Source organism: Notolepis coatsorum, assembly GCF_963971535.1.
Source record: "Notolepis coatsorum genome assembly, chromosome: 3".
Taxonomy (NCBI): Eukaryota; Metazoa; Chordata; class Actinopteri; order Aulopiformes; family Paralepididae; genus Notolepis; species Notolepis coatsorum.
In genome coordinates, this window is record NC_140167.1 from 193,632,404 (window position 1) to 193,646,988 (window position 14,585).

Consider the following 14,585-nt stretch of genomic DNA (forward strand, 5'->3'; position numbering starts at 1 on the left):
TGCCAGTTCGGTCCGGGTGTCACAGGGTTAAGCGCTATGGAGACCCTGGTTGGGTACGTTTTTACTCAACACTGTCGTAATGGCTTACGGCCATGCCATCCTGTACACGCTCGATCTCGTCGGATCTCGGCCGCTACACAGGTTGGTCCTGGTTAGTACTTGGTTGGGAGACCGCCTGGGAAAACCAAGTACGGTGTGCTTAGGGGCTGGTTCTCCATTCTTTTTCGCTCCTCTCTCGCGCATGGCGAAGAGGGGCCTGTGGGGGTGGTTTTTGACCTCCTCTGGTGACCCTGTGCTTCCCGTACCGCCAGGCCCGGTCCGAAGTAATGTTTCGTCGACCCGTAGGCCTGGGTTAACCCTTTTTTGAAAGCTGAAACACTTGTACTGCGGTATAGCCGGTGTATACCCGCAGGTGTGTTTTGGAGTTTTTTCTTGAGGGGTTATAGGAACAACCACCGCATTGGGTAACACCAAGGTTGTTGATTCCCTGGTGTGTTGGAGCAGTGTCAACTCCCGGGTTTACCGTTTGAGGGTGCCCCTGCACGTTCATGACGTCTGCCAATCGTGTCAGCCTTCTCTGCCTCGACCCCTCTGGGTGGGGGTTTTTATATGGAGGCTTGGTCATGCAACACCGCCAGCTTACGCTCCTTCCGCCGGGGCGGCTGTGTTCAGCTGTCCCCTCTGGCGCCTGTCTCGTCCGCAGTCTCCAGGCTAGGGTTAATAGCCTGTTGCCTGGTTTTTCCCCGGTGCGCTGCCTGCTTCCGTTGGTTAACCTTTTTTGTGTGCTTACGGCCATGCTGACTGCCTGTTCTGCAGGGTCAGTGTGCCAGGCGGTGTACTATTGGGGGGACAGGGCCCGCTCGGCTTACGGCCATACCAACCTGAACACGCCCGATCTCGTCCGATCTCGGAAGCTAAGCAGGTTCGCGCCTGGTTAGTACTTGGATGGGAGACCGCCTGGGAATACCAGGTGCAGTAAGTTTTAATGAGCGGCCTTTGTCCGAATACGCTGGCGATGTGGGGGGCGGGGCACTACGTGCCCACCTGGTGGGGTCTTGATGCTGGCATCGTGGACTTCTCCGGGCCCCCATTCCAGGGAGTCCAGCCCTTTTGGTGGGTCTGGGTCTTCCTTCGCGCTCCGCTGCTACGGCCTTGCCACGGGGTTGGGTTTGCCCTTGACCCCGTGATTCTGGGGGCAGTAACGAGGTTGTTTCCTCCGTTCGTTCCCGGGTGGCATGCGGGTTGTGCGTGTGTGTAGTCGTGGGGTCAAGCCACGCTCTGCTCACCCTGTGCGTTGAGTTGCTTGAGTGCCTCTTCGCACGGTCGGGTCCGTTGCCCTCCCGTGAAGCCACCAATAGGGGGGGTGCCCTCCATTAGGGTGGGTCGGGGGGGCTCGGCCCTCCCTGATCTGATGGCTGTGGGGGGCCTCAGCGGGGTGTATTTGTCGAGCTATGGCTCCCGCTCAGCTCCTGTTATGCAACTGGTGCTGAGCGAAGCCATAACGGAACAGAACGTTAGGTTATGTAGATAACCAAGTTATGTTAGTTATGGTGCGCTCAGCACCAGGACGCCGCTGCGGCCCTTGATTTTTCATTGTGATGAAATTTGTTGGGAAGGAGATGAGTGTGTGGCACCATCCCTGCTTATATAGGTAAGCGGATGGGGGTGTGGCCAGATGAATGCTGGCATTTAAAGGTACATTTGTGAAATTATTCAGTGTATATATGCTGAAGCGAGATATATGCAACTGGTGCTGAGCGCACCATAACTAACAGAACTTGGTTATCTACATAACCTAACGTTTTACTCTTTCTCATGTTATCCTTTGGATCCTTGTTGTTTGTTTTTTAATCCATCAATAAAATCAAACTATAAGGTAGTGGCAACTACTATTGATGATGTGCTGGAATATATTATCATAGAAATATGTATGGACAGAAACAACATTTTAATTGTTAGCTGTATATAGAGCACCTGGATCTAACATTAAAATGTTCAAGGACAGTATGGAGGGAATGTTTTCCCAAACAAATCAGAAGGTTATGTTTATCTGTGGGGATTTCAATATAAATCCTAATAAGCACAATATGACTGATGAGTTTATAGATGCCATGTATAGTATGAGTTTATATCCAATGCTCACTAGACCAAGTAGAATAACATCACACTCGAGTAGGGATGGGAATTGATAGGATTTTATCGATACGATTCCATTATCGATTCTGCTTATCGATTCGATTCTTTATCGATTCTCTTATCGATACCTGATCAATTTATAATTTAAATAAATAAATTGGAAATGCAACAGAACTAAGCTGGTTAGAATAACAACAAGCAACTTGACATTTCTGATTGTCATTTATTGTTGAGCCCCCATGTCAGGGGCGACAGTGGCTCGGGAGGTAGAGCAGTCGTCTGGCAATCCGGAGGTTCCCGGTTCGATTCCCGCTCCTCCCGGGCAGCGTGTCGATGTGTCCTTGAGCAAGACACTTAACCCCTAACTGCTCCCGATGAGCAGGTTGGCACCTTGCATGGTTGCCTGCGCCGTCGTTGTGTGAATGTGTGAGTGATTGGGTAAAATGTAAGGAACAAATTGTAAAGCACTTTGGATAAAAGCGCTATATAAAAAAGCAGCCATTTACCATGTCAGAAAAATACAAAAACTGTAAAAAATAAAACATTAACTATAGCCTACACTTAAATAAAATAATGTATTTGAGATTCTCTTAAAATGTTTTTATTTTTTTATTCTTAAACTAATTTAATCTATTGAATAACAGTCGTTAGTCCTCTGACTTCTGTCTCACACACACACACACACACACACACACACACACACACACACACACACACACACACACACACACACACACAGACACACAGAGCTCCCTCCCCGGGCCCCTGTCCTGTAGGTATTGGCTTGTGTTGCTACACGGACACATTTGTATGTTGCACCATGGTACTTCCTGTCTGACGGACTCAGAGTAGAGACTTAGTAAATAAACAATCCGGCTCTTATTATATGTGAACTAAAGAGTACAAGGTTTACACAACAGTCCCCACCCGCTGTTTTATTGTATTTGTACCTGTACTCTCCGCTGTCAGCTGTTTATCTCTTTGTGAGCTTGATTAAATAGCGTTAGCTCACGTTAGCTAGCGATAGCTCCGCGGCTAATTTTAGCTCACCCTAAACTAAATCAATGACTATGTTCTAAAGCATTCAAGTAGTTTTCACTGCACATAGAAGTAGCCAAACAGCGGGAGCATATTACCAAAACCCAGGCAATTTCGAGCCCTTAATGAATCAAATAGAGTCTGCCATGGCTACATGCTAACGCTAACATTATTACGCAACTAGGAAAAACCTGGCAGCGATAAGGGAATCGAAAGTCACGGGAGCCACACGGTTCCAGGCATCGGCCAATTAGGAACCGGTTCCCAACCGGAACCGGTTTTCGATTCCCATCCCTACACTCGAGTAGATAATATATTTACAGATGTTATGCTACTAATAAATGACATCAGTGGTCATCTACCAGTTTTTTTGTCTGACTATAATATGATTATAAGAAGGATAAGGATGCCAACAACGTTAAATACAAACGAGTGAGAACAGAAGAAGCCATGCATTACTAACACAAAACTGGAAAATAACATGTGAAGAACAAGATATTGATAAAGCATTATTTATTATAACACAAGATTTGTGCCCTAATGATAAGGATAAACGCTCAATGAATATACCCCACAACCCAGCGTGCAGATAGATGGGCAGCAAAATAAAAAGAAACAGCAAGAGTCAGTATATCAACAGGGTTATCAAGTGGGTACCCCCCTTCACTGGTGTTTCTTCAAGTTAGGCCTACGACACCTCGGGAAGGCTTCAACAAAAGCAGCAAGAGCCAGCATATCACTAGGGTTATTAAAACATGTTTTCAATATTCAAATCACGTACAACAAAGATTGTCCAATAAAACAATACAGCAGAAAACAAAATGATACAGATAGTCCATGGATCACAAAGGGGTTACAAAATATAAAATACCCTATATAGAGAATTCATAAGGTATAGAACCATAGATGGAGAAAATGTATAATGTTAAATAGGTTTAACTACTATTATGAAGATAATAGTAATGTAAGAAGGATCATTAAAATATTAGATGATAACAAACAGCATTAAGGGCATATGGAGTGTGTTAAACAGCATAATTAGAAATGGATCAAGAAACTCAAGTTACCATCAGTACATTATTTATTTATAATAAAAAGATACTTGTGCCCTAATGATAGGGATAAACTCAATGAAGAAACCCACTCCCATTGCCAAAAGAAAGTCCAAAATGCCTATAGATATGTATACTATGGAACTACACACAACAACTGTATTACATGGCCCATAATGGCCCCCAAACAGCATTGCCAACTCCAACAGAACCGTGTCCCTTTGATGTGAGCTCCATGTATTGACACATGGCCCCTAATGGCCACCACAACCCAACGTGTAGATAGATAGATGCTACGTACCTTACCACATGACCCCTAATGGCCACCACAACTCAACATCACTGTAAACAATTACTAGCATTTCACAACATTTAACACTATTATCTTGACTTACTTGACTTAAGCCATTGCACTCCCTGCGGAGCATAGGCCACCGACGATTTCTTTCCATGTTGCACGGTTTTTGGCCTCCCGAACGATGTTGTGCCATCCCAGTCCAGTCTCTTTCATTTCCCCTTCCCAAGAACGGCGCCAGGTGTTTCGAGGCCTGCCGTGTTTCCTCTTTCCAGGTGGGTTGCATCGTAGGGCTTGCCGGGTGATGTTTGTGTCTTCCTTTCTCAGGGTATGGCCTATCCACATCCACTTTCTCTTCTTTATTTCTTCTGGCGGGGGTAGTTGTTTTGTGCGCTCCCACAGGTCCAGATTTGTAATGACATTTGGCCATCTCACTCTTAGAATGCGACGGAGGCAGGAATTTATGAAGGACTGTACTTTCTGCTTCAGCCCTACGGTTGTCTTCCAGGGCCCTCATTTATCAACAATGCTTAGAAAGTGTTCTATTTTCGTTCTTAAGCAAAGAATTTAGAATGTGTGTACGCACAGAAAAATTGGGATTTATCACACGTTCGTACACAGGTTCTACGCACACTCCGTGTTGATAAATACCATTTGTTCTATGCTCCACGCTCATGCACGATTTTAAGTATTTGCATATAGCACCGCCCGTAATTAACCATATACGGTAATGGAACACCCCCATGAAATGTGGAAAAGTGGACTAAGCTGAGCGAAGCGCGTTATGGGAGAAATATGCAACAGGCTGACAGACATGTACACGACGGTGATGTCGGATATGATATCTATTAACTTCCTAAAGACCATTGCTGCCTGGGCAGCGCAAACACTAATAAAGACTGTTAACCACTGTTTGCCATTGGTGTCATTAATAACCATGCTGGAATACGCTGCTGGAATATGCCTTTTCTTCATTTCGTTCGATTAATACCCAGGGATTAAAGTTCTCCGTCAATTTTCTACCTGCATATGATTTGTAGAGGCATACAATCTATTTTGATGTCGTCACACGATTGGCGCAGATGTCACATGACCAGAAACGTCAGTGGCCAATCAGATCGCAGAAAAATGCAAGTTCGTTGGTAAAAGAATAGACGCAGGCAGGCTTCTTAGGAGAATGTTGGATTTACTGGTTTCTCTCGCGTTGATTGAATTCTGAGATCAGTTGAGTTGAGTCAACAACCGGAAATAGCATTCGAGCGCCAGAAAAGTGGCGGACTCGTTGAGAGTGAGAGAAGAAAGCAACAACTCATCCCGAATTGAAAGTAAGTTCATCAAATTGATTCATGTTGGTGTTCAATTGGGCGACATTTCCTCTAACGTTATATTGCTGTTTCATACAGTATGTAACTTAACTATTTCAAACGTGTCAATGCTAACTTGGCTAATGTTAGTCCCGAAAGGGGCTGTACAATTTGGCTATCCAACCGCGCTCTCCCAGGATATATTTGAAATATTTGTTTTTTGGTTATCTACCTTAGCTAGTGCTAGCTAGCTACCTCACTTCAAACAAACTCATTAAATGGCTTGTCATTGTGTAAAACATCGTGCTGACAGGGGAGGAAATTAGGCCATTTTACTCGCCAAATGCGAGTATTTTTTATGTTTGGCGAGTGATTCATGAAGACCACTCGCCACACTGGCGAGTAAAGACAATCGCCAGAGCCAACGTTAGGTAGCTAGTCACATAGATATAAAACACTAGATGACTCAAGGCAGAGTCTCCCGCGTACTTCAGCGGCGGACATCTTGCAAGAGTACATGCACCATAGACATGCATGTTATGAGTGGGTGTGCTCCACCCTTGCAAGATGGCCACCATGTGGCAACGTTGGTCTCCGTTGGCCAACAGTAAGGCATCTAGTGATATATATCTATGGCTAGTTAACCTGTAGCTTGCTTGCAAACTAAACGTTAGATGCTGGGCTCCCCGACCAGCAAGTTAGCTAGCTAACTTTGCTAACCGTTATCAACGCCAGCTACGGTGGTTTTGATTGATTGATTGAAAACTTTATTAACATATTGCAGAATGGGTACAATACTATGAGGGCCGACGTGTGTGTGTGTGTGTGTGTGTGTGTGTGTGTGTGTGTGTGTGTGTGTGTGTGTGTGTGTGTTTGTCAGGTGTCCAGTATCAGTGAGGAGAGATGGTAGCCTCCATATAGAGTGATCTGCAATCTGCTTAGGTTGGAGGTGCAAATCCTAACAGGCTCAACCATATGGATAAAAGTGCCCATATTATGTGCATTACACAAACCAAAAACAGATATTGTCGGAATTACTAGAAGAAAAAAACATCACCACCTTTGGCTGATAGTGATGTATTCAATTATTAGGATTTCTTTTGGACTAATAAATGTTTACGGTTCTTAGTAGGGATGCCCGATCGATCGGCCAGCGATCGGTATCGGCCGATATTCAGTATAAATATGAGATCGGTGAATTCCGATAATGCTTTATTTTCGCCGATCGTGAAAACCGATCGAAAAACATGATCCAATTCTTAGCGGAGATCTCACGCGCTGACTTCTGTCTCAAGCACACAGAAAGAGCTGCAAACCACTCCTCCTCCTCCTCCTCCTGCCCCTCCCTTACCCGTGTTAACAAGCTCCAGCAATAGTCTGCTCTAGTGCATGCAACCTCTGTGAGCTAACGTTAGCTACCTACCTATCGTTACTGTTTAAACAAAATTACCCAGTCAACTATTCACTTTTAGTTTAATACATGAGTCATTGTCTAACTGTATCTAGCCGGCTAGCTACTGATAGCTCCTGATATCAACAAATGCTCCAGCAATAGTCTAGTAGTAAGTAGTCCATGATACCTCCGTTAGCTCACGTTAGCTCACGTTAGCTCACATTAGCTCACTGTTCAAAACGAAATGTCCCATTAAACTAAATAGTTCACTGAGGCATTGTCTTAACGTTATCTAGCCGGCTAGCAGTAGCTACAGATAGCTCCTGATATCAATGTCTTATAATATTGATTCGATGCGTATTCGAGCCCTGGCTTGCATCGCAGTCACAAAAGGGGCTAGCTGAGGGAGTAGGGTATATCTGCAGAGCCGCAGATATACCCTGCTGAGGGCATGCTGAATGTGATTTGACCAAAGCAGAGTATACACACAGACAGTGGAGATAGCGAACATTTTGACTTGTTGCGTGGTGGCGATGTCTCGCAGATAATACAACTACAAGTATAATTATATAATATATATATTTTATAAAAAAAAAAATTAAAAAAAAGTATATATATATATATTTTTTTTTTTATCAAACCAAAAATGATCGGTATCGGCCGATATGGCTCAAGATGATCGGTGATCGGTATCGGTGGCAAAAAACGTGATCGGGGCATCCCTAGTTCTTAGATGGATTCCCGTAAACCAACACGCACATTTCAAAACATGAGTGCGCATAAGAGATAAGACAGTCTCTCTCTCTCTCTCTCTCTCTCTCTCTCTCTCTCTCTCTCTCTCTCTCTCTCTCTCTCTCTCTCTCTCTCTCTCTCACACAAACACACTCGCGCACACACACACTGAGTAGCACTGTGTCAGAGCATCGGCAAAACGAAACCACAAGTGACAAGCCTACGCATATTTAAGTAGGTACAGTACAACTATCACCATTGCCATCAATAAATATATGATAGCCATATAATAAATATACAAGGCTGGGCTTAACAAGTCAAAGTGTTCTTAATAATAATAGCCCGAGGCTGGGCTTAACAAGTCAAAAGTATTCTTAATAAATTATAGCCCGAGGCTGGGCTTAACAAGTCAAAGTATTCTTAATAATAAATTATAGCGGACTTCCGGTTTGACCGCGGAAGAACATGGCAGCCTAACTCACGAGCTCCCCGACAGCAAAATTATATAGCCCCGGAAAACATTTATTAACAACACCAGGGTATATATTTAATAGGGATGAAAGAAGGGGCTATCACAAGACGTAGGGCGAACACGATTACAACTGAAAAAGACGACGGAATGGCAGAGAATGGCGACACAACGGGAGGAAAAGATGGCGACGATGACTTTGAACGAGAGGCCACGCTGTTGAACATCTACAAGGAGCTCAAAGAATTCAGAAGAGATAATGAGCGTCAATTTCGGGAAATAAAAAATGATATGAACAAAATGAACGACAGACTCGGTGAAGCGGAGGGGAGAATCGGAGAAAATGAAAATGTGCTTGATGCGGCGACGGTTTTAATCAAGAAACTAATGCAGAGGCAGGCCGACATGGAGGCTAAACTGCTCGACCAGGAGGGCAGAACGAGGAGGGAGAACCTACGGGTATATGGTATCCCAGAGGAGAAAGAGGGAAAAGACATGCATGGATTTCTAGACGGCCTGTTTAAGGACGCACTCGGCCTGCCTCATGACATGGACCTTCATATCGAACGAGCACACCAGGCGTTAGCCCCAAGGCCTAACAACCCGCAGCTGAAGCCACGGTCAATCGTGGTTAAGTTTGGGAGCTACAAGATGAAGGACGAGATAATACGCCAGACGTGGCAGAAGAAAAACGTCTCATGTGACAATGAACGCTTCTATGTCAACCATGATTTCCCCACTGAAATACTGAAGAAGCGAGGAGAATATGCCGAAGCCAAGAGAATAATGAAGGAGAAGAATCTCAAGTTCCAGACACCGTATCCAGCGAAAATGAGGGTATTCTACGAAGATGGCACCCGCCTGTACCAGAACGCAGCGGAGGCGACAGCGGATATGGCAAGACGTGGATACAAGATCACCGTGGTGAACCCTACTGCCGACCCAGATCGAGAGGATACTGCGGCTGTCTACCTGGCAGACAGTGGGAAGAAAACGGGGACCGGGAGGCGACATACAGGCGACAGGGAATGAAGGCCCTGCACAGCAGGGCAATGAACAGCACGGGTACCGGGAGAAACTCCAGGGATTCAGACGGGGACAGTCGGAGGCGGACAGTTAAGATAACGGTCAAGAAGCACGTGGATACAGATAAGTCGCAGGGGCATCGTCATAGAGTAACAAACATCGCAAAGTGCCAATTTGTATTAAAAAAAAAGAAAACTTGAAGTGAAAATAGAGGGCACTGAATAGGAGAATATGCTAAAAGCGTGGGAGGGGAAATATCCTGGATAGATAAAAAAAAAAAAAAAAAGGATGACGAAATGAACCACAGTCCATTATGGCTATGACATAGAAGTTACAATGTACCAATATATATCTAGGGGATATACAAATGTTAATTGTTGGAAGAGAAAAAACGTCACCATTGTGACAAGTTCAGTTATTGATCGCACTGTATATAGACTACAGTGTGAGCCATATGTTACATCAGGGTATACAAAATAGTAGGGACACAGTTTTGGGCAACCTGCCTTGTGCCAAATGCACTCCTCTGTTAGACGAGGGGGACCAAGGTGCACGGGTGAGTATCGATCTCACCCTCGGTACAATTGTTCTATCTGGGGTCCTATCGAACGTAGCTTGGTAAATGTGGGGGGGGGGAATGTATTTATGTTTTTATATGTTCCTTTTTATTTTATCATATGCTATGCTGTTGTGTATATATCATCATAGTCTCAGGTCCTAGATATAGAAATATGGGATATGGCGCCCCAGACATAGAAGCACTACGTGCTGGATTGCACAGGGGAGATACATTACAAGGAATATGGGGCTGATTAAAATAGTATCGTGGAATATAGACGGATGTCATCATCCCATTAAGAGAAAAAAAATCCTGACTTTCTTGAAACAAAAAAAGACGGATATTGCACTAATTCAAGAATCACACCTGAATGAGGAAGAGTCTGCCAAGCTTAAGAGGGATTGGGTGGGACAAATATTCTATAGTACGTTCTCTTCTAGGAAGAGGGGGGTGGCAATATTGGTGAGAAAAAACATAGACGTTAAGGTGCACAATAGTTTCTCTCATGATGAGGGGAGATGGGTTATATTGGATGCTGATTTGGAGGGACAGAGGACTACATTAGCTAATATATATGCGCCCAACGTGTCGTCCTCAGACTTTTTCCATGAAGTATGTGAGGTGATTAGGAAGATAGGGAATAGCAACGTAATCATAGGGGGGGACTTCTACCTGGAAACACCTTGCTGGACAAATCATATTTGCATTCTTATTTCACACGCTAGAGCGCTTCGGATTCGGACCATCGTTTACTGGGTGGGTAAAGCTGTTGTACACAAATCCGATGGCCTCTGTCTTGACCAACGGGATCGTATCCTCGCCCTTTAATCTAGGACAGGGGACGAGGCAAGGTTCTCCGCTTTCTCCCCAAATGTTCGCGCTTTTCCTCGAACCACTTGCTATCGCACTAAGGACTAATCAAGACATCAAAGGGGTAATAGCGGGGCAGGTGGAACATAAACTATTTTTATATGCGGATGATATCTTATTGGTATCCAGCAATCCCGAAACAGCAGCTGGGGTCATTGGAACTGTTATCGAGTCCTTCTCCGAAATATCTGGATACACAATCAACTGGAGCAAGTCAGAAGCAATGCCTCTCTCTAAGTGCTGTCCCCCTGCTATTAGGAGGGGATGGCAGTACAGGTGGATGCCGTCAGGGTTGATATACCTAGGAATAAAGCTGATCCCAGGTCTGAAAGAGATAGTACAAGCCAATATTGCCCCTATAATCGAACACGTTAGTGCTCTGACCCAGAATTGGGCCAAGATGAATATGTCCCTCCTTGGGAAGATAAACTTAGTAAAAATGATATTGGCTCCCAAATTTAATTATATCCTATATATGCTTCCGCTGACTCTCCCGACTCAGTTACTCAAACAGTATGACAAAGTCATTAATGTCTATTTGTGGGGGGGCAAAAGGCCGCTATTTGGACGGGCCAAAATGTATTCAGCAAAGGAAAATGGCGGCTTATCCCTGCCTAAGCTAGACTGGTATCACTATGCGTTCTCACTCTCTCAGCTCTCCAAATTGAATCACTCGACTGAGGAGGCACCTGCTTGGGTCAGGATAGAGGAGGAAATGGTATATCCCTCATCTCTGGAATCCTTCCTGACACAATCAGACAGACCTATACCTTTTAAGAACCCTCTAATGGCGGTTGCCAGGGAAACTTGGAATCAATCGCACAGGCTGACTGGTTATCACCCATATCTAACTACAAGAGCTATGAACTATAGATATGGTATAATAAAAAATTAAAGATTGGCAAGAAATCAGTCATATGGGACGACTGGATTGAAAAGGGGATACATGTACTAGGTGATATAGCCGTGGAAGATGGGGTATTACCTTTTGAGGATATTAGAGAGGACTTTGGTATAGATAATAAAACTTCTATAAATTCCTACAGATTAGACATTGTATATCGTCATCAATGGGAGGGCCAAAATGTGGCCCGATTACTGCAATTCAAGAAATATTTTATAAAGGATGGCGTAGGAAAGGCGGTGCGTCAAGATTCTATGATGTTATAAGGGAACATAATGCACCCAAGTTGGCGGGTCTGAGGTTGAGCTGGGAGAACGATGTACGTGAGGATATTACTGAGGAAATATGGGAGAAGCTGGTGTCCAAATGGGGTAAATTCTCTCGGGAGGCACAATCACAACTTATCTTTTACAAAGTTTTAAACAGAAGCTATTGGACGCCTAGTAAACTGGTCAGACTAAAATTAAGGGACAGTGACATCTGCTGGAGATGTGAGAAGGAGACAGGCACTTTACTACATATGTTATACGAATGTGAGAAAGTCCGGAAAATGTGGGATCAAATTGTGATATTCCTAAGTAAAGTTCTGAATGTAAAGGTAAATAACTCCCCAATGGCATGTGTTTTGGGTATAGTACCGAAAGGGATTAAACTGCCTAAATACCGGGGAATGTGGTATAGAATGGCCATGATATCAGGATGTAGAATTGCATTACGACATTGGAAATCACCCATTGATATTACTTTTAAATAATGGATGGAACTAATGTTCCGGACAGCATCATATGAAAGGGTGACATATAGAGTCGCAGGGAGAGAGGATATCTTTGCTGAGGTATGGGACAGTTTTCTACACCTGACTGAATGGTCTGGGGACGAATGATTAAGGTGGGGTTACAGTGTTATCAAGGATGAATGTGAAAAAAGGGGATCTGACCTGATGGTACCTATACTTTATATTGTATTATGTATGTATATGCATAGATTGTATGTCCGGATGGTGTATCTATGGAATGGCCACTTTCTCTATCACACTCTCACATGCGCATATCTAGCCGCATACGCATGTCTAGGGCACACATACTCGTATGTGTACATAACAGAATTACACACACTCATATGCACAAGGCTGAGATATACATGCCAGAGGCACACATACATGCACATACTCACTTGTAGGAAACAGGCATACACACACGTACTTATACACATAGTTGAAGCATAAGCTCTTGAAGTAACAAGGGGTCTATGGTTCTGTTATACAGAACCAGTTAAGCTCCTCTGCGTTGTGTTTGTCCGTCCTAATTCCCTTGTACTTTCAAAAGGCCTGGAAATGGCCTTGTTGACGGCAGCTATGCAGGAGAATGAAGAGGAGAAGTTAGTTATTTCAAAAGTAGTGGTTTATTAAAATCCACAAAGTTATACAAAAATGATCTGTTTCAATCAAAATAAAGAACGCTATAGTCGTGATCACTAGACACTATGCCGTCTGCGATCCAAACTAGACTAAGAAAGTAGATTAAAGAATGGTAGTTGTTGATTGTCTTTGTTCTCTGCTGACAACAAAGAAAGTCTTTTCTCCCTCCAAAAAGCTTCTTCTCCGTGTTCTTTTGTTCCTGCTGCCGCTCCTCCGTGTGAATCGGGAGGTCTTCCTGTGTCGGTTCCGTTTCTGTTGTGTCTCCTACCTCCCCACTTTTTATCCATGAGAGAGAAACCCCGGCGTGACGTCACCCAGTGACCCACCCCTATGATTTCACCCAATCGCAAGCTTCCATAGTTGGTATTTGAAAAGGAGGTGGCCCTTAAGCCCAACAGTTCTCGTTTCATTGTTTTAAACCTAGGTAATATGTTGGGGATTAAGTCTTCAAAACAGTCTTTCTGGCTTAAATTAAATAGCTACAAACAGTTTATATTTAGCTTTCATTAATAATATGTTCCCACATGATTTACCAAGACTCTTTAACCTAGAGACCACATTGTTTCATCTCATTCTTAAACACAAACATATTACCTCTTTAACTAGTATAATCACAGCATATAATCACATCATTCTATTCAGCATCATCAGTCCAACATAACAGTCATATATGCAGGTATTTCACATTGATGGTAAACATCCTAACTCAGTAAAACACATTTAAGTTATTTAACTAAACTTTAAACGGTCTAGGTATTTCTTTAACCTCTTTATTATTTTCTATGTGGGATTACTTACTTTGAGACCAAATGGTGTTCTTCTGTGTTTAACTAGGGCTTATCTAAAACCCTTCCTGTCCCATACCCTGAAGAAACCAGGTGGCTCTTTTGTTCTAGAACCCCCGAAGGGCTTACTCAAACAGTTCTTTATCTTTTACAGCCGGCTGTTGAGTAGCCCAACTCACAACCTATTGTGGGGGTCTTGCTTTAGTAAACAACCATATCTATTTAGAGAGACAGGGAAAAAGGGCAGAGTAATTTAATCGCCTTTTTACAACTCTGTGCAAATTAAAAGGTGGTTTCAAACTGTGTCCTCTTCACCTCTCCTCTCCAGGGGGGGTGGAGACACAGCTTGAATCAGAACCTCTGACTATCTTCAGGGCATAATCTAAACAATATTACTTTACTTTTGGTCCACTTTTAGAGCCTATGTATAAACACACACCTTAAACCTGTTCTTTGGCCGTTCTCAGTAGATCCCAGAAGAATGTAACTTCTCCCCCTACTGTCCCAACTGCTTTGGCCCTTTGGTTGACTGAATAGGACAGTTGTTATGACTAAAGCTTATGTTTGCTTAAAACCTTTTCTATTAGGAACATTTTCCAGTACAT